This window comes from Sebastes fasciatus, chromosome 9 (genome assembly GCF_043250625.1).
Source record: "Sebastes fasciatus isolate fSebFas1 chromosome 9, fSebFas1.pri, whole genome shotgun sequence".
NCBI lineage: Eukaryota > Metazoa > Chordata > Actinopteri > Perciformes > Sebastidae > Sebastes > Sebastes fasciatus.
This window is the reverse complement of record NC_133803.1, coordinates 30,259,798-30,287,417: the sequence shown is the minus strand read 5'-3', so window position 1 is coordinate 30,287,417 and position 27,620 is coordinate 30,259,798. Positions and strand designations below refer to the sequence as shown.

Here is a 27,620-nt window from a genome sequence, read left to right as displayed (position 1 = left end):
TCTCCTTTAGTTAATTCTATACTATCGCATTGCAATGTAATTTATATTCGTATTAAAATGTGCTCTGCTTGACCTTAGTTTATTGTAATGCAGTACATGTTATGCTCTGCTCTGTGTCATCCTGCTCCACTGAGTACTATTTTATTCTGTACAGAAGCCCAGGGCTACTGGAAAGGAGAAGAGAGGAGAAAGGAGGGAGGAGGAGAGGGAAAAGAGAGGAGCCCAGGGCTATTTTTTTTAGCACAGCACCCCCCAAAATAGTTCCCTTATTTTAGGCTGTCCCCAATAACAGAGGAGTGGCTGCAGGTGAGACGGAGACAGGGAGAGATGAAGACATTGGTTGTTCTTTCCTGGCATCAGCACGGTCCAAATTCATGTGATACACACATGAAAAGCAAAGTATTTGGGCCTTTTATTATTGTAAGATTTCCATATTTGCTTCCGTGAATGCACACTTGCATGATGTAATATATCTGTATGTAATATTAGCTCTGTTTGCTCAGCCTATCTTGTCGTGCAGGTTTCTAATCTTCGTCAGTATGCGACATGTTTACGTTCACATTATTAGGTCAGCCAAGGTCATTTTCATTGCATACCAAACATGGTGAAAGGTGAGCTGCTCTGTTATCTCTGAAGTCACTTAAACGTGCAGAAATTTGAGGATTGCACACAAGTCTGTTACACTTTGACCTCTGACCTTCATTGTTTTAAATCTGGTGACACTGACACACACACACACCTGAGATGGATGGTGACCTTTGTGTTGCTTCAGAGGGAATAAGCCTTGACACTTTGTCGGTCAGACCTGTAATGACAGTGCGTATTGCGTAACAGTTGTCTCGACCTCGAGGTCTGCAGTAGCCATTGAAAGTTTAATCACCAAAAGGTCAAGGTTCATGTTGGGTGAAACGACACACGTTGAATTTAGACGAGCTTAAATGACCCGGTTAGTCCAAAGTCCTCGGCCTGCAGAGTCACATAGTTTATCACTAATATGCTCTTATATATGTTAGTCGTGGTTCAACTGTATGGTTGTCTGAGGTTTTCTTTTCTGCCTTAGAGAAAAAGAGAAGAGGATGAGTGTATATACTGTAGATATGAACACATGTGTCTGTGTGGTCTCTGTCAGGGTTTTAAGGACACAGCAGACTGCAGGCTGGTCTCTCTCCTCTTCCTCCTCCTCCTCATCCTCCTCACAGCTGATGTCTGATACTCTCCCCTCTTTCATTTCTCCTCTGTTCTGGTTTTCCTCTCCTGACATTTCAGACTAATCCAGTTCGGCAGACTGATCATCGCTGCCCTACAGAAACCTCACCACTCAGCAAGGACAACCTTTCAGCAGAGCTGCTCTTTTTTTTTTCTCAGGGATTTCTTTTATTTTTCAGATTTCCCTTTTCTTCTTCTTCTTTTTTGTTTTGTTTTTAATGTTACGCAACTGGAGCTTGTCAAAACAATATCCCTCATCTAAATGCACACATGTAGAGGTTTGACAAACAATAGTTTCAGGAGCCGTTGGATGAATCAAAACTCCGGTTCTCTTAGGTTATAACTACGGCTAAGCTTAGACAGCATGACCCCAGTGTCATAGTGTCATAGTGTCATAGTGTCATAGTGTCATAGTGTCATAGTGTCAGTGAGAGGGCATGTGTTGCACCTGTCTTGAGCCAGTCAAGTAGTCTCACAACACAACCCTGTCTCCTACTAAATTATGTTCCCATACAACTAAACTGCATTCTCAATTGTTTTCTCCTAGATTACTGTCGCAGTTTTAAACAGTTTCAGACACGTGATTAACGTTGTAAATTGAAACAAAACAAACAAACAAAAAACGACTTTATGTTTTACAAAAAAGAAAACTGGTTTGTCTTCACATGACTGTTCGTCAACCTTCCCGATTTTTCCAGGAAACCCCCGTTTTTCATCGCTCTCTCCTGGTTTCCCCTCGGGGTCACAATTCTCAGTTTTCCACACTTTCTTTTTCTTTTCGTTATCACAACCTGTTTCTGGCACTGTACAGATTATATAAGCCTTACTGTTTGCACCCAGATGACGAGTAAAAGAAAGAGAAAGAGAGCTTCTCGCGATACAGCGCGGTTTAAGCTCGCCGCATATCACGACGTGCAGCGCCCAAAGTTGGGCTTTGCTCAACGCAGTGAAAAGCCACCGTGGCGTGATGCAAGCTATTAGAAATAACGGGTTTCAGAGCGCAGTGGTGACGTCGTCGTGTTGACATGTCTGAAAGGACCTTCAGTGAGTGAGAGAAATGGAGAGAACTAAGAGAAAGAAATACTCAATAATGAATTAATAAAAACTGATGAATATTCGTTTATAACAGAGATTCACACGCCAGAGGGGGAAATTATTCAGTTTTCTTTCCTGAAAATTAAATAGGCCTATTTAACAAAAAATGCTGTTGCAGTGTATTATGGATTATTTTGTTAATTTCATTCTTTAAAAGTCACCCGAATGCAGGAAATGAAGTCTCTGAAACCCACAGACCCGCTCTGGGTTAAAAATCCTCCCTATTATGGAAGTCTCAAGGTTGGCAAGTATGGTCTCCTTGGTGAAAGTCCTGTGATTTGTTCCACCACCCCCCTACTTCCTCCCTATGTGGACTATCATCACAAACACAGCTTATTTGCGATACGTCAAAAACAAAATATATTTCTCTCTAAAGGTAATTCACAATGTTTTGTTTTATGGGAACGCACCAGGAGCAGGAGGCGACCTTCATGCCTGCTTATGTCACCCAAGAAAAATAAAAAATATAAATGTGTGTGTCATATCCCCACAGAGGAACTCAACAGTGTCTTACCTGCTGTGAGAGACCAGATACCAGGTTTATATGGATGATATTGTTTGTCCGTGCCTTTGTCAAAATAGATTCATTTTCTGCTCGGGTACAGCTGTGGGTGGATCCAGTTTGGTTTGTTAATAACTTGTTTAGAATTAGGGAAATATTGCAGGTCCCTCCCTTAAAGGTTTTGCAGCACCAATAACAACGTCACACCACGTACTTCCACCTTTGGTTCATGACCGATACGGGTCATAATTTGCATGAAGTTCTTGTCAGGTAAAAGCTCATAGAATGTGTTTCAGTTGTTGTTTAGTATTTTTCTTGTGAGGACAGTCTCATTGCTGAACCAGTACTGGAGGTCTAAATGGTGACGAGCTAAAACTGAATCCATTTGGTGCATTTTCCTTTTTTGTGCCCGTTGACATCTGACGTGTTTCTGCATATGTTGGGCTTAAGAGGCACTCCGAGCTGTCGACATTAGGGTCACCTAAAGATACTGTGAGCAAAACTCATTGTGAGTGCAGCTTCCTTCCAGGTTTGCACCTGATTAATCTATTTGATTAAGTTCATTATGCAACTCCAGCCTGTCATAGTACCCGAGGCACAACCAGAATTCCTCAGTCACGACCCACAGATATCCTGCAGCGGCTGACCCATCGCTGGGGACACTGTGAGGGGCAGCGGCTCGATTCAAAAGCAGTGCGTCACTATTTTATTTTATTATTAAATGTGCATCGATGCCGCAAACACTTAAAGTGACAAGAGAGGAAGAGGGAGGAGAGAGTGCAAGAGAGAGAGAGAGAGAGAGAGAGAGAAAGAGAGAGAGAGAGATATGTGCTGGGTGAGATGTCCCTCTTGGCGAGATTACTCAACTCCAGCCTTCTCCAGTCAACCTGTGTATCTGTATGTGTGTATGTGCAAATATGAAGGTCTCCGTGGAAATATGACGACATAAAGAACAACTCTGCAGCATGTAAAGAATCATTGGCTTCCCATGACCGTTGATGCCTTCAGACGGGGGCCGTGTTTACCGTGTTCACAAGAAGAGTGTTTGTTGACGTTGTTGTTATTTCGGAAGTTCATTTTTTGGTGCATAATAAGTGAATATATTGTAAATTTAGTCGTATATTGTTTTTCTTCATAACTTTATAATATGTCTGAGGAAGATGTTGATATTCCCGACGACCTCATCCTCTTCCTCTGTCATTATGCCTTTGCATTTACTGCATCATGTTACCCACTAGCTAGTTTGCTAAATTGTTAGCCTCTGTGGCTTCTAGACGCCGACAGTTACGTTAACATTGCCGTTGCTTAGCAGCGGTGTTCTCACGACTTACAGCTTCAGTGGGCAGTGTATTTTTGGCATCATCAAAATTCCATAATAACCTTTCAGCATATTGTAATTCAAGTGTTCTGAGAGAAAACTAGACTTCTGATCCTCCTCATGGCTCTGTTTTCAGGCTTTAAAACATCTAGACCCTGGTGGGAGACTTTGACCAATCACGGGTCGTTTCAGAGAGAGCGTTCCTATTGGCTGTGCTCGGGCTGGTGGGCGGTGCTTGGTGTTTCCTAAACTGTTCTCAACATGGCTGCCGGGTCACAAACTTTCTCATTTTACAGCTAAACAGTACACTACAAGACGTTTCTGAACACATTTGAGGAGAGAAATAGGTAATACAGTAACAGAATATTGATTCATATTTGATCAGCGCTGCCTAGTTTGACTGTTTGATCGGAGTTCACGAGTGATTGACAGCCGGCTCTCATAGACGGCAGCTGGACGGCAGACTTCAGATCAGCTCTGACTGCTTGTTTTCCTCCGGTCTGTGAAATCTTGCAGATGCCATTAGGAGCATCGGAGGACACAGAGGAACATGATTTTTTGCAGATGACCTGTCTCATGCACTACTGTCACGATATAGTGACCGTTTTATAGAAATAACTTTTTTTAATCGTGTTTGCTCCTTTTCTTCCCACTGCAGCTTTAACTGTAACTGCCCACTTCTAAACACTTTATGTAACATGTTATGTAGCGGTTGTCTAGACTTTAGTTTGAGAGTAACAAGTGCATTAGTGGCTTTTTACCTCAGCTGCAGGTGTCCAGACGAATCACAGCACTGAGAGGTTTAATCTGAACTGGAAGCTGCTCCTTGAGGACAATGTCTTCTTAACACTGCAGAATATTTCCCCTCTGGCGTTTACTGCATCATTGTGTGTGTGTGTGTGTGTGTGTGTGTGTGTGTGTGTGTGTGTGTGTGTGCTCCCCCTTTGTTACTGTGTGATAAATTGCCATCTTTAGCAGAAGGTCTTTCCCATATTTTACACTGCCACCTCCAAATTATACTAAAATGTAAATTATCCTATTTGAAGACAGCAGTGTGCCATTATCATAATCACGGTGACAGTCTAATAAAATGCATCCCTGCAGCGATGCAGCACTCCTCTGCCTGTAGGCTGCCTGAGGTGAGTACTAATATCACCCAGTAGTCGGGGAATTCACCCTGATACATAAAAACAAAAAACTTTAATGATTTATCTTATTCCAACCCATAAAATACACCGACTTTATGGTGTTTACCTGCAAAACCGCTGTATTAACAGGACTTTTACTGTATAAATATTTGTTTTAATTATTGAAGGAAATTGAGTTAGCATGACACAGCAAAATAGATTTGATAATCTACACATATATTTAGCTTATATATCATCTGCATTGCCGTCCCCGAGCTCCTGTAGTGCTAGCAGGATTGTTTGATTGACAGGTGTGAGAATAGCTGTGCTCCAAGGAGGCACCCCGGGGTGCAGCTCCCTCTGAATTATGAATGAACGGGCTGAAGCTTTTACCTCCCTGTGTCAACCTCACATCTGCAGAGGGCGGCTCTCTCCTTTCCTCACTCTCTCTCTCTCTCTCGCTCTTTCTCTCGCTCTCGCTCTCTCTCTGTATATCACTCCAGTTTTATTGAAATATGCAAAATGCTGAAATATCACGACAGGAAGGAAGCCAGTTCAACTAAAGTGCAGTATTATCATTCAATGAAAGTATAATACGAAGGTAAAAATGCATTTTTTTCCCATTTATACTGGTTGATCAGCTACTATGAAATATTATTTACAAATTAATTGTAATAATTACAGACTTTTTATGCTGTGATTAGCAAATATACTCCAAAATATCATAATTTTACAAGACTTCAAATCAATATATCCACTCCACTCTGCCCTCACAATGTTTCCCACTATATTAGGAGCACAACGCTGATAAATGTTCATTCAGAGCAGAAACTGATGAGTATTTTCCAAATGAAATACATCTCTAGTTGTATGCAGATAACCTTGGCATACCGCAAGATATAGGCCCACTAATATGCTTTATCTATGGTAAGTGCTCTCCAACTTCTCAGTATTACAAAAATTCATCTTTCCATCTATTCATCCAGCTGATTATTTAGATCAAAGGAGGCTTGTCTTTGTGAACACCTTTAAAAAGCACTATATAATTGACTTAAAGCTGCCTCTGTGTCCTCCGGTGCTCCGAACAGCATCTGCAGGATTTCACAGGCTTTATGCTTACATCCTCGCAGCAACTACCATCCTTCTCCCTGGTCTCTAAAACCCTCTCCTTTCCCTCAGCATCAGCCTGCCTTTAGCAAATCAGCTGGAGTGGTGTCAGTACCAGCAGACCGAATTTGTGGGATCTCGGCTTTTCATCTTTCAGGGATATTAACTAATGGCCCCGGTAGGTCCAAGAGTGTTCCTTGTGGTTTTTAGGGCCCTCATCAGGTCCATGATACAGACCCCCCTACTGCCCAGCAGTCATTCAGTCTGTTTGGTAGATTAACCTCTCTAACCTCATTAACCAGCCCTTCACTTTCTCACCTTATCTGCTTCTCTGCTAACCAATCTCCAGCTGTTTCTTTTACCTCCCGCCCTTCTGACAATGAGGTTACCTTCCCTCTGTCTCCCATCCTAGCAATTGTCCTTCTGCTCCCTTATGAATTGGATCCCAGCGTCCAGTTCCCATTCTCTGCCAGAACTTGCATCGGTTTTTGCTTCTCACGATGAGTTCATGGCTTCCTCTAAGCCTATGTCTTTTCCGTTTCACTGCCTGAAACTTCATCTGTCCATCAAGTTTGAATCTTAAAGTTTGCTCCAGTATCCCAGTCAGAGCCAACAGAACCTACCACTATTCCCATTCTACACCCTGCACCTGTCGATCGGGCCTTTCTTAAGCTCTCTGCCTCAGTCAGGTGCCCTGTTCAGACCTGGTATTAACATGCGTCCTCCGTGATCGGATCACAAGTGGACAGCTCTAAGTACAGGTGTGAACGCACTAAAGACGCATTGAGATCAGATCTTTCAGACAACATTCAGAGGTGGTCTAGGCCACATATGGCCTCATCTTTTAGCAGTGTTTACGCCAATGTGTCCTGGGCCACATTAAGGACCGCCTACTCTACTGACGTCCCACTGGGATCCGCCAGTCTCTACGCTCCTCATGTGACAGGCATGACTGACGTGAGCGCTTGTCTGCCTCGCAGCATGGAAACAGCCTCTGTGCTCTACTGTTTTCTGTCGGTATAACTGTATTAAATTAAAATATTATTACATTATTATCATATTGTTGGAGATGTGTCTGTGTTTTTGTTCCGCTGCTTTGCACAGAGCTGATACCCGAATTCACGAATATGTAAATAATTACTACTGACATTCATGTACTATTACGTCACAGCATCTGCTGTATTAGCCATGTGTTTACTAAGTGTTTATTTGCATATAGAGCGGGGAAGTGAGATCGGATCACAAGTGGTCACTCAAGACGCATGTGGAGACGCATTCTAATGCCAGGTATGAACAGATGTACTTAAAGCTGTCCACTTGTGTTAGGATCACTCAGGATGCATGTGAATGCCAGGTTTGAACAGAGCCAGTGTCCTTCATTATCATGTAATTATTCCTATCCCCCAGCATCCAACCACTCAGACTCAGATAAGCCTTTTTTCTTGTGATCCAGCTTCTGGTCCAATGATCCTGATCCTGTCTGCTTCTCCAGAGCCCAGAACTCGTTACGCTCTTCTCTGTGCTCAGGAAGTCCTCAGAGCACCTGTCCTTGTTTCAACCTCAGGCACCGGTTGTCCACCTGCTACCTGCCTCTTTAAATTAACTCACACAGGCTGACATGCAACTTTAAGGGACTCGTCTCCATTGTCAACGTGGTCAACCTTGCACATCATTTCTCTTGGGTCAACCCTTTCCTAAACTCAGTTCTCTGCTCAGAGATGCTGGCTTGACTGTGTTTTTGTTGTTGTTGTTGTTTGTGTCCTAGGTATCAATACAAATTCTGGCCAATTGACTGAACCTGCCTGTATTTCTACTGGGCGAGTAATATATTATTGTTTCCTACTTCTGTATTTTTAGGTGTGTAATATAGCAAGCCTGCATTCCTCTGACTTTGTGTGTTTTTTCTGTTCCATCTTAAATCCTTAATGTTATTGTAATATTTCTGTGTAAATTTAATATCCAGGCTGAACACCCATGTGCTGTCCTCTTTGTTTACCTTTTTTTATTTTAACACCTCCGGGCTTCCTCTGGTAACGCCGCGTTTAAAGTAATTCCCTAAAGGCAATGTCTGCAGAAATTCAGACTTGTGGAAAGTGTGCCTAAAGAGCTCTACATTTCTGGGAGAGAGCTCTCAAGCACCTGACGATTTGACAGTGTTTAGGGTTGTCCCACTGTCAAATCGTCAGGTGCTTGAGAGCTCTACAGCAGAAATTTAGAGCCCTTTATGAACACTTTCCATAAGTTTGCATTTCTGCAGACTTTGGCTGAGGGAATTACCAACAATTCATAGTGTTGTGACGTTAAATGCAGGATTACCACAGAAACATTAACATTTTAAGGATTTAAGATAGTATAAAGAAACAGGAAAGCAAGCATTAGACTATTATATACAGTATAATAAACTGTATACTACTATTGACAAAAACAATTTCACTATTTCTCCTCACATCCCCAGTGTGTCTATTCAAGGATTCCCGGGACCCTGTCCTGCCTCACCTGTCCTCTAGTGGCCCTCAGTGAGTTTCCCTCCTCTAGAGGTCACCTGACCCCCACTGCTGCCCACCCAGCTGCTCCTCATGCACAATCAACCCCACACAGAGGCCATCAGGTTTGGCTTGTTTAGGTTGCTTTACTGCCTGTTTCTGGATTATAATGTTAACTATCTGGATTTCCACTTCCATTTTTTCTACTCATTTTTGGATGTTGTTGCCTGGTCCAAGTACCTGCCTTCCATCTACTTTACCATCAGTACTTAGCAAGCTATCCTCTACTCTACCAGCTGGGTCTCAGTGTTTTCTGCATGTTATCAAGTTCAGTTCAGTACAAAACTAGCCTATATACAAGCACTGCACATGAGGTTAATAACTCAGCGGCCTGTCTAACAGAATATGATTGTTTCTCTGGCTTTTGCAGTCTTTGAATCGGCTTTTCACAAGGAAGTAAATAATGTACAGTGAATCACAGCAGAGCTGACCACGCCGCTCCACTGCTAAAGGCTTCTAGTCCGTGACGATGGTGGTTCAGTATAATAACTTAAAGCTGCAGTGGGTAGAAATGGAGGTAACGCTGCAAAAAGGCCAGGAAAGGCAGGGAACACGAAGGACTCTAGCAAGGAAACATGTGATTAACACAGGATTTAAACACAGAAAGAAATCTGCTTTGTTTTATAAGAAAGGAAATTCATTCAAGGTGTTTGTTAGACCTCAATGATACACACAAAAACACTGAACACTTTAACTTGTTAGTTTACAAGAACTCCAGAGAGCATCTTTAACACATTATGTTACTCTGCTCTTGAACTAGTGGTGTTACTTTACTGTGTCAGTCTATAATATGGTACGGTGGACATCAATCAAACAGCCAGAAAGACAGCCTGTGTCCCCTTTTCACTCTGTTTTCCTGTCTTTTTTCCTCTCCCTCTCTCAGTTCAGAATGTCTTTTTGCGATCATGTAAAATTAGAAGAAGTAATGCTGATGTAGATGTTGTGAGATGTAGTAATGGATGAGGTGGAGGCAAAAAAACATTTGCTCTACCAAGTCCATTATTTGTTATATTGGTTGGGTGCATTATTGCCCTTATACCTACACCGATCAGCCATAACATTAAGACCACTGACAGGTGAAGTGAATAACATGGATTATCTCCTTACAATGGCACCTGGCAGTGGGTGGGGTATATTAGACAGCAAGTGAACATTTTGAACTTTGAACTTTGTGTTGGAAGCAGAAAAAATGGGCCAGCGAAAGGATGTGAGCGACTTTGACAAGGACCATGTGATAGCTAGAGGACTGGGTCAGAGCATCTCCAGAACTGCAGCTCTTGTGGGATGTCCCCAGTCTGCAGTGGTCAGGACCTACCAAAAGTGGTCCAGGAAGGAAAACCAGGGTCGGACCCATGGCTCATTGATGCATGTTAGGAGCGAAGGCTGGCCCGCGTTGTCTGATCCAATAGGAGAGCTACTGGAGCTCAAACTGCTGAAAAAGTTAATGCCGGTTCCGATAGAAAGGTGTCAGAACACACAGTGCATCGCAGTTTGTTGTTTGTTGCGTATGTGTTGTTAAACTTTGCTGTAGTGAGTTTGATTTTTATAGTTTCATAGTTGTTGAACTGTTCCACATGTCACTATTTTGAAAAGCCAGTTCCTCTTAGCGGGTTTTATTAAAGGAGTCATTGAACACTTCAGTTATTAGTTAGTTAATTTTATGCATGCTGCGCTCTCTTTGTTCAAAATGTTCTTTTATAGACCTTTAGTGTTTCCAGTTATTGGAGGAGGAGCTCAGCATCGTCAGGTTGTTTATTTTAGTTCACCAAACTGCTTTTTTACAAACTCTAATGGTGTCTGGACGGATCCCTGTTTAAGATTTTAATGGACACAAGCAGTTTTAATGGACATTGAATAGGCAAGATAAAACTGGTATCATAGCCGGTATGGTGCTGATAGCACCCCGACGGGAATGCTTGCTTTAATTATTTATTATTACTTAATGTATTTATATATCCTAAGGTGAATGGGGTTATTGTTGTTTTTGTTGTGTGAGCTCACCAAACCAGATTCCTATCAACTATGTTGAAATGGCAATAAAGTATTGAGTCCGGAACAGAATGCAATAAATAACACGTTGGCTTTATAACGTCATTCAACTTGTATGCCTCCTGTTATGGAGAGAGAGAAAGAAGCTGATGTTGTGCCCAAACACCATGCAGGCCTGCAGGACACACACACACCAATCAATCTGGCACAACCAAATCATCTAAAAAGGAATAAAATGATATCAAATATTGGAACAAAACCACCAAACCACAAAATAAACAGAAACTCAATTTGACCCCTAAACAGAGAGTACACAGTGGCCGAGTACCTGACCGCCGTGACTGATAGAAAAGTGAGGAAAGCATTGAAACAGGCAGAACAGACAGAGAGGACGGGCTGTGTTCACTTTGTCATAAAGGATAAGGATTTGAGAGGTTTTCTTTGAAAAAAATAAATAATTTATCCTGAGGTTGTCCATCTTGCCGATCCTCAGAAACTGCCACATCTAATCTACCTGTGGAGGAAAGTCAGTGTGCAATATTAGCTGCAAAATATGTTGTAATATATATAACATGCGACAGGTAATCTGAAAAAAAAATCACGTTCCTCTGTGTCCTCCGGTGCTCCTAACGGCATCTGCAAGATTTCACAGACCAGAGAAAAACAATCAATCAGAGCTGATCTGGAGTCTGCCGTCCAGCTGCCGTCTATGAGAGCTGGCTGTCAATCATTCACAAACTCCGACCAAACAGTCAAACTAAGCAGCGCTGATCAAATATGAATCAATATTCTGTTTCTGTAATGCCTATTTCTCTCCTCAAATGTTTTCAGAATCATCTTGCGCTTGCGTATGGCCGGAGTCTCTGCTCCTCTGCCTGCTTGCGTTCACTCACACACCGTTCTCGCTGTCTCGCTCCACCTCTACACGTGAACGCGCGCACACTCCACACTACAGAAGAGTTAGTTTAGCCCTGAGAATATCTAGTGAATGTACAGTGGACGTTTGTGCAGAAATAAATGCTGCAGCTCCTCCAGACCAACAGAGGTTTGCTCCGTCGGGAAACGTTATCGTCTCCGACCGGGTGCCGGAGGGAGACACCGGCACCCGGTCGGAGACGAGCAGTGATTTATGGAGAGTCCTTCGTCTGGTCAGCTAACATTACTGCCAAGCAGCTGAAATATTGAGTGATATTGTGGTTTGAGCTGACGTGTGTCGCCTCACTGTTTTGATCGATGCTCGTTCATGTCTATATAGAACGAGCAAACGCGAGCCCGACGCTGACTTTCATTGACTTAACGGCCACAGGTGTCGCTGTTAACAAGCATTTCTGATTCTTACAAACAGTCCCTTTAATACTTTTCTTTTAACTTATACTTTTATATTATTTTATAAATTTTTATCTTATGCACTTTGTGCTCTTTTATCTTGCTTTTATATATGTAAAGCACTTTGAATTGCCTTTGTGTATGAAATGTGCTATATAAATAAACTTACCTTGCCTATATGCATCTAGAGAGAGGTGTGACATGTTTCTGGACCCACTATTTATTTTCAATGGGGCACTGACCCGAAAGGGAGGGGGGTGAAGCGAGTACGCACACACACGAAGAGAAGGAGGAGGAGGAGGAGGAGGAAGAGGAAGAGGAGGAGGAGGAGGGCTGATCCTCAGTCTGTGTGTGAGGAAACACACTCTCTCTCTTTCTCTCTCTCTCTCTCTCGCTCTCTCTCTCTCTCTCTCTCTTGCCCGTATCGAGAGGACGAACTGGAGCTGGAGAGGAAGAATGAGGAAGAGGAGTCCTCCAGTGCTGCTGCGCGCCTCCTCGTCCCAACAAATGCGGGTTTGCTGATGAAGCGCCGCTCCGGTTCTCCGATCACACAGGTCGTTCAGGTCGCTCTGCATGGAAACAACGAGGAGGAGTAACAGAAGACAACCACAGCAAATAAAAAAAAAGCTGCTGCCGGTGCATGGGAATCCGGACTCCTCTCCGTCTCCTTTGTGCGTCTCGGTCGGTGGATATAAGAGCTCTCTGCGTCTCCATATTACCATTCAGCCCACTGCTGGTTTACTGGCGCACCTCTACTACTACTACTGCTCCTCCTACTGCTGCTAGGACTAGTAGAGCTGCAGCTTTCACTGTCTTGTCTTGTGGACACTCTCTGGATAGAAAGGTAGGATATACTGCAGTTCTCTGGGTTGGGTTTCAGATAATGATACTGAATGATGCTCGGGGGGTCTTTGCATCTATTTCACCGCATTGTGTGCTGAAAGCAAGTTTTTTTTGGAGTGAATGGGATGTAAAGGAGACAGTGTTGGAGACATGAAAGCAGCATGCGTCTGGAAGGGTTTGGATGCGATGTTTCCTCATCTCATCCACCAGCTCTCCACACTGCGCCTCTCCACCTCATCTGTGCTGATTTATAGACAGAGAGAGAAGACTCTAGAATCACTGGGTGTGGAAGGTGTTTCCAATTTGTTTTTCATTTAAAATGTGCAATCAGTTTAGGATCCGGAGGCTGCTTCCTTTAGCTCCAGGGGCTGTATATATTTCCCTTATTTTACCCTCTCCTCTCCTCTCCTCTCCTCTCCTCTCCTCTCCTCTCCTCTCCTCTCCTCTCCTCTCCCTTCCACATGTTTAAGTCTGACCTGCCTCCCTTAAGAGGAATACTAATCAAGGATGCAGAGCACGTTCAGATTCCCACCATCGCACCCTTTTTTTCAGTGTGGAAGTTGGGTGACAAACATGCGCAATCCAGGCTGCATGCATTTCCCCCCTTTAGAGATAGTAATCCCTGCAGAGGACGAGCAAAAAGCTTATTCAGAGCCTCATTTGCGCAGTTGTGCACGTCTCCATCTCCATCCTTTGCGCCAAACAGTGCAGTGCTGTTGGGGGGCTGACGGGGTGCCGTTTGCACATCAGCGCAGTGCAGGATGGGTAGAAATCCGAGTCTCTAGTTGAGTTTGAATGGAGCGATTTTTTTTTTTTGGGCGGCTGTGGTTCAGAGGGTAGAGCAGGTTGGTTGTCCACCAATCGGAAGGTCGGTGGTTCGATCCCCGGCTGCTCCGGTTCACATGTCGATGTGTCCTCGAGCAAAACATTTAACCCCAAATTGTCATAGCCATCGGTGTATGAATGAGTATTTAGATTAAATCCTGGTGGGCAAAGTTGGCACATTAGCAGCCTCTGCCATCAGTATATGAATGTATGAATGAATGGGTGAATACTGACATGTAGCGTAAAGTGCTTTGAGTGATCGGAAGACTAGAAAAGCGCTATATACTGTAAATGCAAGTCCATTTACCTTTGCACATGAGCGCAGTGCAGGTTGGGTAGAAATCCAGGTCTCTAGTTGAGTGTCATTCAGCTGTTGTTTCTGAATCAGATTCGGGATCAGTCGGGTTGTCATGTCTTGAGAAATCCGAAGGACAATTATTTTACTTTCTGACTGCTGCGTTATGAAGCAGCATGCAGAGCTTCACACATCACTTAGCTGCTCCTTGCACATACATATATGATATAATATTAGAGGAGGCAGCAGCAGCAGACGGCGGCTCCTCATTCTCCTGATGTGACACTACAAACGCTCCGTGTTGAGGAGCGTTTGGCACATCAGGCAGGTACCATCAAGGCTTTCCAGGCAATCTTCTTCCAGCTGACTTCAGTCGGCGCTCTGTGGGCATGACACGCACACACAGAGGAGGAGAGGAGAGGAGCTGCAGCTCATCCGCTGAGGATGCTATATGAAATATTTATTTACGACAATGAAAAAAGTGAACCGCAGCCAGAGGTCTTTACTGCCTTATTTACCTTGCAGCAGTGGTGCAGTAGTTGGTTATTGATGGAATAGAGAAGATCTTTGTGGTGATGCAGCAGTGAGGCATCTTTTTCAGGCAGCACAGTTAAACGGGTGCAGATTCACAGAAGTGATGCATTTCCAATAAAAACTGTGCTTTTTTTCTACATCTGAGGCTGGATCCAGGCTGTATCTCAGTAGCTCTGGGATCGATCAGTGATCAGGCCTGTTCTTAACCCGGTTGAGGAGACACACACACACGCTACACACCCTGCTACACTACTGTGCTGTAAATAAGTCAGTTTAGTAAAAGGCTGAGTGGAGGCTGAGCATCCTATCTGGAGGAAGCAGGGTTAGAGTACCACATTATGTGATGTGAATGTTTGGTAACATATTATCATCGCCAACAAGGAGCTACAAAAACTCCGTTTATAGATTTCTTTCTTTCTTTTTCTGGTTATTTTATAACATTACTGGAAATTGAGATAGTAACATGACTATTTAGGGAAATAATTTGTTTCTCCCTGTTTGTTATGGGGTCATGTTAAAATGCTTTAGGTTTAAATGTTGGTAATAAAGGCTTTCACCTTTTTAATATAAGACACTAGTTGAATCCATATCTTATTCATACATAATGATGGGAAAATGGCATTTATTTTTGCATATATGAGAGTAAGACTGAGCAACACTCTAATATCCCCAATATTAGGGATGCACTGATACCGGATCAGATATCGGGCCGATACTGACTCAAATAGCTGGATCAGGTATCTGTGACAATGGGGCCGATCTATTCAATTCTATGTTTATATACCATATACATTATATACTGGAATATTAATTCCTGTTGAAGTTGTGACCAATTTGTTGCTGCATTTAAAACAGTTTACACCTGAATTATAATTCCTGTTAATTTTGAAGATTTCTTTGCCAAGTTTCTGATGTACGGTTTCTTATTTTAGGAAAGAAATGTTTAAGTCAAACCTGATGTTTCCTTATACATAAAAGAATGATCCCAGTCACTTTCAGACAGTGAGGCATACAGCTTATTAATTAAACACCGGTATCAGATCGGTAATCGGTATCAGCCGATACCCAAAGTCCAGGTATCGCTATCGATATTGCAACTGAAAAGTCGGATTGGTGCATCTCTACCCAATATAAAGCTAAAATTTAACAAATATCTGCCAAAAGTAATATTAATGGTAGTTTTTTTTAGGGCTGCCCCCTCTTAGTTGATCAATCGACTAATTGGTAGTTTTGGTTTTAGTCAACAAAGATTTCTTTAGTCAATAAGTCATTTTTTATGCTTTTTTTCATGCTGAATGACGTATTTACAATAAACTTATGAGCACATCTCTTATATAAACCAGATTTAAAGAGGTGCTTTTGTGTGATTCTTTTATGGAGAAACTCAGTTTAGATTAAATCAATTAATCGATTAGTCGACAAAATCGTGTGAGGGTTAGCCGACTAAGAATTTCTTTGGTCGAGAACAGCTCTTATTTTATGTTCCCACTCAGCAAAAAGTTGTTCTGCTTCTTTCTGCTAAACGGACCCTGTTGACTATAGTTTACAGTAAACAGGTTTAAGGACAGGTCATGTAATGTAAAGAGAATGGAGAGATCGGGGGAAAATGTAAAAGAGCTGCTGGCTTTGCTGTAGATCAGCCCGTCCCTTGAAGCCTAATCCAGTTTCAACCATGATTCTTTTTATTACAAAAATATTTTTTCAAATACATTTTTACCTGTTTTTTCAAATTCAAAAGAAATAAAGATACATTCTTAAAATAATAATAAAAAATACTGTAATGATCCCTAAATATATGGTATATAGTACTCAATGTATAATAGTGAAGGCAGGTATTCCTGACCTCCATCATATAATTCAATATTAACTAATAGGTAGTCATCAGTGTCAAACCCTGAGGAAGAGTTTTTCTATTTGAAATCAATGTGCAGATCGATGGGTTCTCTGCAAACTTACCACCCAGTATAGGTCACTTGATTGGTTGATATGTGTGACCTCACCGTCAATTGTAAGTCTTTAGGTCAATACTGTACTGCTACATTACAGATAACAGATCAATGTATCCTTATACATTGTATATGTATATATTGTATAATATCTTACAGAAAGTTATTCCTCATTTGTTGTGCATTTTTCTACGACTCTCCAGCAACGCATGTCAGTTTCCGCTGGTTACGTGCCTACTGTCTTTTCAAAATAAACTTCCATCTTCACATGAAACAACTTGGTTAGGTTTAGGCAACAAAACTACTTAGTCAGGTTTAGGAAAAGATTGGGGTTTGGGTTAAAATAAGTACATTTGTTACGTAAAGTAAGTACGCTTGTTACGTAACTTATGTAAAAAAAGTAAAATAACTCAACATTGACTTTTGCTTTCACACGAGAAAGCCGTCTCGTGGGTGAAAGTGACCCGTCCATCCACTCAGACCTCCTCACTATGTCACTTTGTCGCTCTTTATACTACGTCACCTGACTTCCTTAGATGCAGCCCTGCATGTCCTGGCTACGTGGGTTATATACGAACTACAGTGCATTACTTTTCGTAGGTATAAAGAGTGAACGAGAACAGCCTGCAACATATAATATAATAACATAAACAAGATGTATATATTGAACATCGTTAGCATGGATGTGTACAACGGGGAAACAAACCACTAACACTGTCAGATTGACCCGTCAGCTCTGTTAAAGGTATTACTCATATCACAGCAAATAAATCCTTGTAATGTTAATCTTAGTAAAAGCATTGTAAACAAATCAGCTAGTCACCAGGAAGATTGGCAGCCTTTATTGGCCTGTACACTGCATGTTGATGCTGCACACTGTACCTGGTAGGATTTGGTGGCAGACAGGTAGACCCTTTTAGCACAAAAACGGAGGGCGCTGTTCTACTGGGCTAACAAAGTTTACAGGAAACATGGGCTACTTCTGGAAAACAGCAGCAGTAGAGTAACACAGAGGTCCCCAGTTGTCTCCACCTTGTCTTGAACAAAGATCATACATGTACCTCTTTTAACGAGCATGTGAATAACCGGATATAAAGTATTTCTGTTGTGTCCTTGCAGTCAGTGGTTTGTACAGAGTAGGCACAACCCCCCACGACTACAGTAATGGGCTCAGTGATAAAATATGGATGAATCCAAACAAGGTTGCATGCGATGCATAGAGTAGTGTAGCATATAAAAAGCATGAATACAGAGTATTCAAGTCAAATATATGTTTTTCTTCAGAGTCCCCCCTCTCTTTAGTTCCTTTTAAGGGAAAACGCTGATGTTTGTTGTTTGCTGATGCAAAAAAAAAAGACAGATGCAAGCTGTGAAGACAACATTGCCCTATTATCATCTCATAGTTGATATGGAAAACATGTTCAGTTGATCCAATTGGAGACATTAGCATTCCTTTGGAGTCATGTTTCTGTCCACCCAACAAATGTACAGTACGTCCAATATTCAGCCTTCTTGCTCTATTTTGGTCTCCACCAACTCCTGATGGAAACAACTGGGTCTTAAGTTGCTAAATGTTCCACTTTGTTTAACAGCCAGTCGCTAACTCTGTCTGTAAGCAGTTTGAGCTTCTTTCCGCTGATAACCGCTGCCTCCTCCTGGTGAAAACAGGGTTGATGATGCTAAAACGCTCCGAAGAGCTGAGGAATCATCTGTGAGTTTGTCATATTACACATGCTCATTTGACCCATTGAAGATATAGAAGTATGTTGTCGCAACATGTTCTCACTCACAGCTCGTCAAATACCGATGCTTGGACAGTGTCTGATACCAACGCACGAGGCACGCTTTAGCGTCTGTATGAGACACACCAGGCTTTCACCTAACTCCAATGTAAATCCATCCGCGTCCATATTAGACGGTCAGAGCAACTGACGCAGTATAAAGAGCGAGAAAGTCGGCTTAGGGAGGAGGTTGCGGTGGATGGTTGGGTCAAACAAACACAGATTTTCCCCCAGGGGGGTTGCTGTTCGTGTTCGTCAACGTTGACTTATTTTACTTTTGTTACGTAACGCAGTGTTGGCTAAGTATGCAACAAACATACTTATTTTTACCCAAACCACAATCTTTTCCTAAACCTAACCACCTAAAAACTAAGTAAACCTACGTTGGAATTTTATTTTGAAAAGAGACAGTATGCATGTAAGGAGCGGAAACTGACACGCCGTCCCTGACACGTCCAAAACTGACGCTAGAGGGCTACCTGGGACTGAGAATGATTTGGTTGTCAACGTTTAAAAAAAATAAAATAAAACTGAGATCAAGAGCAAGAAGGCTGGGAAAACATGAATCTCTCATGAGACTTTGACATTTTGCCAGTGGCATGTGAAAAATGCCGTTCCTACAGATGATACCACCCACCCTGAGAAGGAGGGTTTAATGTGGTTAGTTTGAGGATGATTGCTTGCCTTTGGCTACTTCTTCTCCCATGTATGTACGAAGCACCGGAGATAAAGGGAGTGATTTATTTGACTTTTAAGTTTTTTAATGATTTTTTTTCTTTCTAATTCCTGTTCGTTTCCCATATCTCATCACAATCCTCATCTCCTCTCCTAAAAAATTACGTTCCCATACAACTAAACTGCAATTAGGTCTCGAGGGAAACGGAGATAGAGCTGCTCATCATCACTCTACCGCGTGTTCACATCCTCGTCACATCCCAGAAAGACAGACCTACAGATAAGGTTGATGGATAGACAGAGTGACAGACAGTAGGAGGTAGCCGTGTGTGTTACAGTGCCAGTCTGGTCATTTCCTCCAATTCAAGTGTAATAATATGACAAGGCGTCTTGGCTGGAGGATTGGCTGCAAGGCAGATCCAGGCTAAAAGAGCTCAACATCGCTCTAATGACGGTAAACGCACACCATTAATCTTCAGTTGTTTCCAGGGACTAGTGTGTGTGTGTGTGAGTGTGTGTGTGTGTGTGTGTGTGTGCATATTCTGTCCTGCTTTCATATCCATTTTTATTTTATTAAGGTTAGGTTACCTCTCTCTTTCCTATCGTGTACTCCCTTTTTCTTTACATCTGTCTCTTTCTCTCATTCTCTTCTTACTCTTTTTCCTACATTACATCCCCCTCTTTCAGTCTGACTGTATTCTAAACCTCATACTATACTAGTAGTACCACCTCATACTATGCTAGTAGTACAACCTCATACTATACTAGTAGTACAGTCTCATACTATACTAGTAGTACAACCTCATACTATGCTAGTAGTACAGTCTCATACTATACTAGTAGTACAGTCTCATACTATACTAGTAGTACAGTCTCATACTATACTAGTAGTACAGTCTCATACTATACTAGTAGTACAGTCTCATACTATACTAGTAGTACAGTCTCATACTATACTAGTAGTACAACCTCATACTATACTAGTAGTACAACCTCATACTATACTAGTAGTACAACCTCATACTATACTAGTAGTACTACCTCGTACTATACTAGTAGTACAACCTCGTACTATACTAGTAGTACAACCTCATACTATACTAGTAGTACAACCTCATACTATACTAGTAGTACAACCTCATACTATACTAGTAGTACAACCTCGTACTATACTAGTAGTACAACCTCGTACTATACTAGTAGTACAACCTCGTACTATACTAGTAGTACAACCTCGTACTATACTAGTAATACAACCTCATACTATACTAGTAGTACAACCTCATACTATACTAGTAATACAACCTCATACTATACTAGTAGTACAACCTCATACTATACTAGTAATACAACCTCATACTATACTAGTAGTACAACCTCATACTATACTAGTAATACAACCTCGTACTATACTAGTAGTACAACCTCATACTATACTAGTAGTACAACCTCATACTATACTAGTAGTACAACCTCATACTATACTAGTAGTACAACCTCATACTATACTAGTAATACGTACTGATTTGGCTAAAATGTAGTATGCAGTATGCGAACAAAAGAAAAATCTCCAGTGTGCCAAAAGTACCTGGATGTCATACTGATTTGGAAAAAATCTCCAGTATGCATCGGACCAGTCTACCTCACCTACTGTATCCCTGTATCCCACAATGCAAAGTGCTGGAGCGCTACAGGCTACGGTTACAACAACAACAACAGCAGCCAAAAACGGGGCTTTTATTTCCTTGTTGACGGATGGTATGTTGAAATATCACAACATAAATGTCTGTTATAAATTAACAGGAACCTGTGGTCTTCTGCCTTTTGAGCTGCGGGCATAGCTCGCTGGAGAGCCGGCCAGTAACGCTCACAGACCGGCTACAGAGCAGCAGAGTGGCGAGAGAAAAAGCAACCTCTGACGGGTCAGAGAGATACCATCTGAGACAACACGACCCTTTTTAATATTACTCTAATATCTGGAGCATGGTCAGTCCACTGTTTTGTTGCTGTAACTGAAAAAGCAGTTTGAGTAAATGCTGTCGAGCAGTGTTTTATATTTCCCGTCTCCCCTCATTGATGATCCTGTTTGTCTGACTATGAGCTGTTAGAATCAATAGTTTAAACCTGCAGTATCTCATAAAGTAAACTAATATAACATAAACAAATCAAAGTTGTATTTTTCGATAATATTACAATAGTGGTACGAGTTTTTTTGTCCAATGCTTTAAGAGCTGGGTTAAGGGCTAAAGCCTCGTCTAGCATACTACAAAGTACATTGCTTTAAGCATTTCATACTACTGAGGAACGCAGTATATACTGTATACTGCATTCGTCTTTACATCCCTCCCTCTGTCCTTTCTATTTACTTTTCTATATTTCTTTGTCACTCTTTCACTCACATTTTTCTATCATCACCTCTCGCCCTGTTAATGCATCTCGGAGAGGCTTCTCCTCGGAGCAGCCGGCTCTTAGTTCTCCTGGTTTATTGTTGTTGGCCTTCTCATGTTCAGCACTGACTCGTCTTTAATGATCTTACCACTGCATCACTTCTAATAACTGTAGTTTCCCTGCATGATTCAACCTCTGATGAAGATGCAGAAAGTGACTTCATGTCTCGTGCGCTCCCCTGTCTTCCTCGTTCTCTCTCTTCTCTGTTGCCTGTTAGTCTGATCAGCTGCCTTCTTGGCACCTTTGGGTGCTGCCTTCAGAGGCTCCCGAGGAATGACAGTACTGGGGCAGAGGGGGGACAGCTTGCCTCAGTGCAGCACATGTATTTGGTTTTTCTTTACTTTATGTATTGTGCTTTTGTTTTTGCCTCTGGGGAGGAGGATTCAGTGGTCTAGTTTATGTGTGTGAGTGTGTGTTTCTGTTTTTTTCTTTCTTTCTGAAGCCGGGTTGTGTCGTATTGTATTCCTCCTGAAATGGAGCCAAGGTTTTGAGGTCATAACACAAGGGGAAATCATGGCGGGATATTCTGAAACCTGATAGTTCAATTACAAAATCCAAAATAGCAGCCACGGTTCAGCCACTCTCCCATGTAGATAGCAGAGACGGGTGAACATGCATTCTTACAGGGCATCAGTTTTTCCTTTATCAAATAGCCACTAGTGATTCTGCGGTCGTTCCCGCAGGATGGATTTTGCAGTCGTACAGCAAAACGGCACTATAAACAGAACAGGTAATGATCTCGAGTCGTCTGAAGTGAAAGCTCCTGATAAAGTGTAAAGCAATCAGGACTGTGTAAGCAATGTTTATCAAGGACTTCTGTCCGTGAGGATGAATTGTAAGCGAGTCGGTGAGAAGCAACAGATCATATACATCAACAACATCAACATCAAATCATATATTAACCCAGAGTCAGTGCTAATACTTTCTGTCCTTTGACAGAAAGTATTAGCACTGACTCTGGGTTAATATATGATTTGTGTTTTATATCAGGTACTGAGCTGACATAGAGTGCTGTATATTAAAACGTGCACAGTATTAACCACCTTTTAACCATTCATCCACTGCATTGTGGTGAGAACTAGGAGATACAAATGTCTGCAGGTAGGAAAGGAAAAAGTCCACTAAGTAGGGATGTGACTGTGAGGAAATGTTACACCTATGTAATGTCGTCGGTGTGTGCCCAACCACCGTGTAACACCGGTAACGCTGACTACTGTGGCAAGTCGTAAGTGGTGGATTGCTGTTTTGAATTCCCAAACCAGCTGGAAAATAACCAAAATAGTCAGAAACTACGCTTTTGCAAGGCACTGCAACATCAATTTGTTTGTGTGAGGACTGTGGCAGCTCTCATGACTTTGTCATCTGAAGTTATTTATTCGCCCATTCATTTCCTGCTCTCATTTATCCTGTTCAGGGTCACAGGCCCATCAAATTGGCGGCAATAAAATTAATCAACTTTGATTATCCTTTCATTGGAGGGAAGAAATGGGGTTAATGAGCAATAAAGTCTGTGAGAATTAAAATGCTTCTCTATGATGTGGTACAAAGTGTGGTCTTCTAAGCATCGATGCACCTCTTGAGAGGGTGATGTTATACCTTAATCTACGATGTCTACTTATTAAACAAACAAGATATAACGTGTTAATTAGTGAGCTTTGGAGGTGCTGTTTTTATGCCTCCGTGCCGGCGACAGCCATGGCCGGAGCCATTATGTTTTCAGGTTGTCCGTCCATTCACGCTATTCTTGTGAACGCGATATCTCAGGAACACCTGGAGGGAATGTCCACTTGTACTCGAGGATGAAGTGATTAGATTTTGTTGGTCAGAGGTCAAGATCTCTGTGACCTCACAAAACACATTTTAGGCCATAACTCAAGAAGTGATATGCTAATTATGATAATTTCACACAAATGTCTAACAGGATAAAATGATGAATTGATGATATTTTGGACAGACATGGATATAAACGTCAACTGGACTGGTTGGCGGAGGCATACAGAGAGTATACAGTGAGGCGTCCAGAGCCAGGCTACCTGTTTCCAGTCTTTATGCTAAGCTAAGCTACCCAGCTCGTGGCATGCAGGTTCATATTTAATAGACAGACATGAGAGTGGTATCAATCTTCTAACTCTTTGCAGGAAAGCCAATTAGTGTATTTCCCTAAACTGTTTCTTAAAGACAAGTCTTTAAACTTTTTGCATGAGCTATCTGTCATGCAGCTTATTCACTATATGAAATCATCTGAAGGTTGCCCCCCGCGGTGAAAAATGCACTTTTCCTTATTGGCTGCTTTTTGGAAGAGCCGACACACACCAAGAACTTAAAGCGTGAGGTATAAATTGCCAGTTTCCCTACCTGCGGTGAATCTTATTAGACTCCAACTGGTGCCATGTCTCTTTTTAATGACTGTCTTTTTTTGAAATGTGGTTTTCTCTTTGATATAAAGACATGTTGGTGTTGTAGATTCATCTTTACATTTTATTAGGATGTTATAGTTTTAATGATACAATTCTAACATTGTTCTTTTGTACATTTTCATTCATATATTTCCAGTTAAAGCTTCAGTAGGCAGAACGTTTTTGACATCATTGGGCAAAAATTCCATAATAACCTTTCAACATATTGTAATTCAAGTGTTCTGAGAGATAACTAGACTTCTACACCTCCTCATGGCTCTGTTTTCAGGCTTTAAAAAATCTTTGACCAATCACAGGTCATTTCAGAGAAAGAGAGCGTTTCTATTGGCTGTGCTCCGGCTGGTGGGCGGTGTTTGGTATTTCCTCAACTGATCTCAACATGGCTGCCGGGTCACAAACTTTCTCATTTTACAGCTAAACAGTACACTACAAGATGTTTCTGAAAACATTTGAGGAGAGAAATAGGCATTACAGTAACAGAATATTGACTCATATTTGATCAGCGCTGCCTAGTTTGACCATTTGGTCAGAGTTTGTGAGTGATTGACAGCTGCTCCCATAGACAGCAGACTCCAGATCAGCTCTGATTGGTTGTTTTCCTCCGGTCTGTGAAATCTAGCAGATGCCATTAGGAGCACCGGAGGACACAGAGGCACATGATTTTTTCAGATTACCTGTCTCATGCACTACTGTCAGGATATAGTGACTGTTCTATAAAAATTACTTTTTTTAATCATATTTGCTCCATTTCTTCCCACTGCAGCTTTAACTTGTCCTATCAATATTATATTTACTACTCCACCAGTTTCCAATTTCCAAGATGTCATGGGCGTCACCTTGAGCAATCCACTGATGTAGAAAAGCAGTGGAAAACACACTCAATAGCATAGAGAACATCTGGCATATAGAGAGCATGCTCTTTAGCCATCAGCCTGGTAGAAGAATGACATCCTTAAGTGAAAACTACCAAATCCCAAAGCACACTGAATTATTGATCGTGTGGAAATGCCACACAAAGCCTTTTTCTTGAAGGGCCACACAGGAAGGCAAAGAACGTCTGGATCGCATTAGTCGGGAGGAGAATGTTTGGTTATGGGCGTATTCAAGTTTAATTAAGTAGACATGTAATTTAGTTTGGAATTGATTTTCTTAACATTTGCGCAAACAGCTCTCACACCACAGCTGAGCCAACGCAGCAGTCAACCTGAACACTCGTCACATGTATTTAACCCAAATATTTACTGTAAATTCACCTTAGCTGGGCTGATTATGCATTACACCATGGAGCAAGTAGCCGTCAACAACATTAGGCACGGCGTGCACACACACATACTTTCTACAGTGTGTAATATATTGAATGAGCATTCACACACCCCCTGTGGAAATGGATTCTGTGTTGTTCAGTTAGCTCTTAATAGTGTCAGGGCCCTCCGGCTCCCGAGCCTCGCTGCATGTACTGTAACAGAAAAATGTGATTCATATGGTTAGGGGGATTTACCGCTTCATCTATAATGAGTATTGTGGTAAAAGGAAGAAAAGCAGGAAAGTACTGATGTAACTATCGATGTCGGGTGAATTGTGCTGCGTCTGCATGTAAGAGTGTGAGCAATTAATTATCGGGAAATGGATGTTGGCGTGCAGGATGGTGGAAGAAGCTTGTTTGAGGAGAGTTCTGAGCTGATCTTTGTTTCGGGTCCTGGTTCTTCTTATTGATCCCCGATTAAAAGGATTACTACTTGAGTGTGTGGGCAGCAGTGCTTTCACTAAAAAGGTTTACATATTAGTCAAAGTTTGTTCCTGGTAAATGTCTATACAGATGTGAGGGTGAGCGACATTATGTGTCAGACAGATGTGGATGAAGTGAAACATGTTACAGGTTCTTTCAAGAAAAAGCTGGGAAGATCGACTGTACAGATGTTGACAAGCATTAGCTAATTTCTGTTGCGGTACTTGCTGTCTGCACTGATATAACATCAGGCCACACTAGCTCTGGTTTGTTCTTGTTAATTAGCAAACAGGTATCTAAGGATGTCACAATTTAATTTAATAGTCGATACCAGTACCGGTGAAATTCCATGATTCAATTCAATGATTCTCGATACCCAATTAGATACCATGGTAAAAAATAAAAACAAAACAATAAATCCCACGTTCTTCAGCATACACTCCTTTATTAGATACCATTTGGTTTTATGAATTTATTATTGATCCCTGATTTCTCACCAAAAACTAAATTTTTGCAAGATTACATTTGACCACTTTGACGACATTTGCCTCATTTTTACTGAATAGAGCTTGAACGCATCATAGTATAACACAATGTAACCTCTGTACATTAGCTGTTAGCTCTGGTATTTAGTTAAGCAGCAACTGTGCTGTCGACCAGCTGCTAACAGGTAACGTCACTAGCTCTCCTTCTGAAGATTTCAACATGGATTTGTTGTCACAGTGTAGCATTATCAAGGAAATATACTACTATTTGATCGATTGCCATGAAATTTTGTACAGACATTCATAGTTCCCAGAGGATAAACCCTGACTTTTCCTCTAGTGCACCCACAAGGTTGACATTTGTAATTTTGAGTTGAAATGTCCCAACAAGTATTGGATGGACTTTCATGAAATTTGGTACAGATATCCACGTTCACTCAGGATGAATTGTTATATTGTTGATAACATGATCACATCATCATGATTCTCCTTAAAGTTAATAAATACTAGTATTGAATTATTGCCTATAGCCCTAGACTGACAGATTTTCAGGTCAGATGCAAATACTGATATTTGGGAGTAAACAATCTAATATATGAATGCACACATGTTTAGCAAAGATTCCTTCAACCTACCAATATCTACACAGATACTATTGTTCAAAATCTGTCTGGACGCTCTGTTTCTCCGTAAATGTGGCAGCACTGAAATGATTTTTTTGTATTTTTCTTTTTTATCCCCTAAAACCTCAGGAGAGGATGTGTGTGCGTTTGTGTGGAAGCAATCACATGGAAGCTGAATGACTGATTTGATGTCTCAGTTTTGGGATGTTGTGCTCTCTCAGATAGTGGCCTAGTTAAAGCAGAAAATCCTCACTGCAATTAAAAATGCTGTTAAAACAGGGTGGTTTTTTGTAGATCCTGTAACTAGGCAAACATAGAAAATGTGACACACAATCAAATGTTTGTGATTCCCCCAGTTTACACTGTCGAAGAAAAAGAGGACCAATGTTTACAACCACAGTTATAGACCATAATGCACTAACCTGACCCTGATCTATGCTCACTTCTTCAGGAGAATATAGAGTATAGAATGAATAGTTGCCTCTCTGTGTCGTCACACTAGGGCTGCACAATTAATCAAATATGACTTCCCACATTCAAATGAGCATGATCGACTGCGATATTGACGTTTAAAATGCTCCGCTCATAGAAAACTCTGCTGCATAAATCAAGCGCTTCCTCAACTAACAGCTAGAGATGAACCGTCAATCAGCAGCCGATCGAAGCCGGCTGGTTTTCAGTTTTCTCATATGCACGTTTTTTTTGCCAGTCACACACATATGTGCAGCGGCCACATGATGGGCGATGGCAAATTATAACGCTATCATGATGCGTTCAAATGTAATCTTGTAAAATGTCGTTTTTGTTGG

General features: G+C 41.6%; 1 protein-coding gene across 2 annotated transcripts in view; it reads left to right on the top strand.

Moving 5' to 3' along the window:
• Window positions 1–12,549: 12,549 nt before the first annotated feature.
• The window catches only part of LOC141774474 (sodium/calcium exchanger 1-like), a 173,436-nt gene continuing 158,365 nt past the window's right edge, over window positions 12,550–27,620 (top strand). The window contains exon 1 of one of the 2 annotated variants that reach the window (XM_074647167.1): window positions 12,550–13,057. The gene's annotated coding sequence lies outside the window, so the exon portion shown is untranslated. The remainder of the gene's footprint in view (window positions 13,058–27,620) is intronic. The other variant, XM_074647168.1, reaches the window with a different exon arrangement.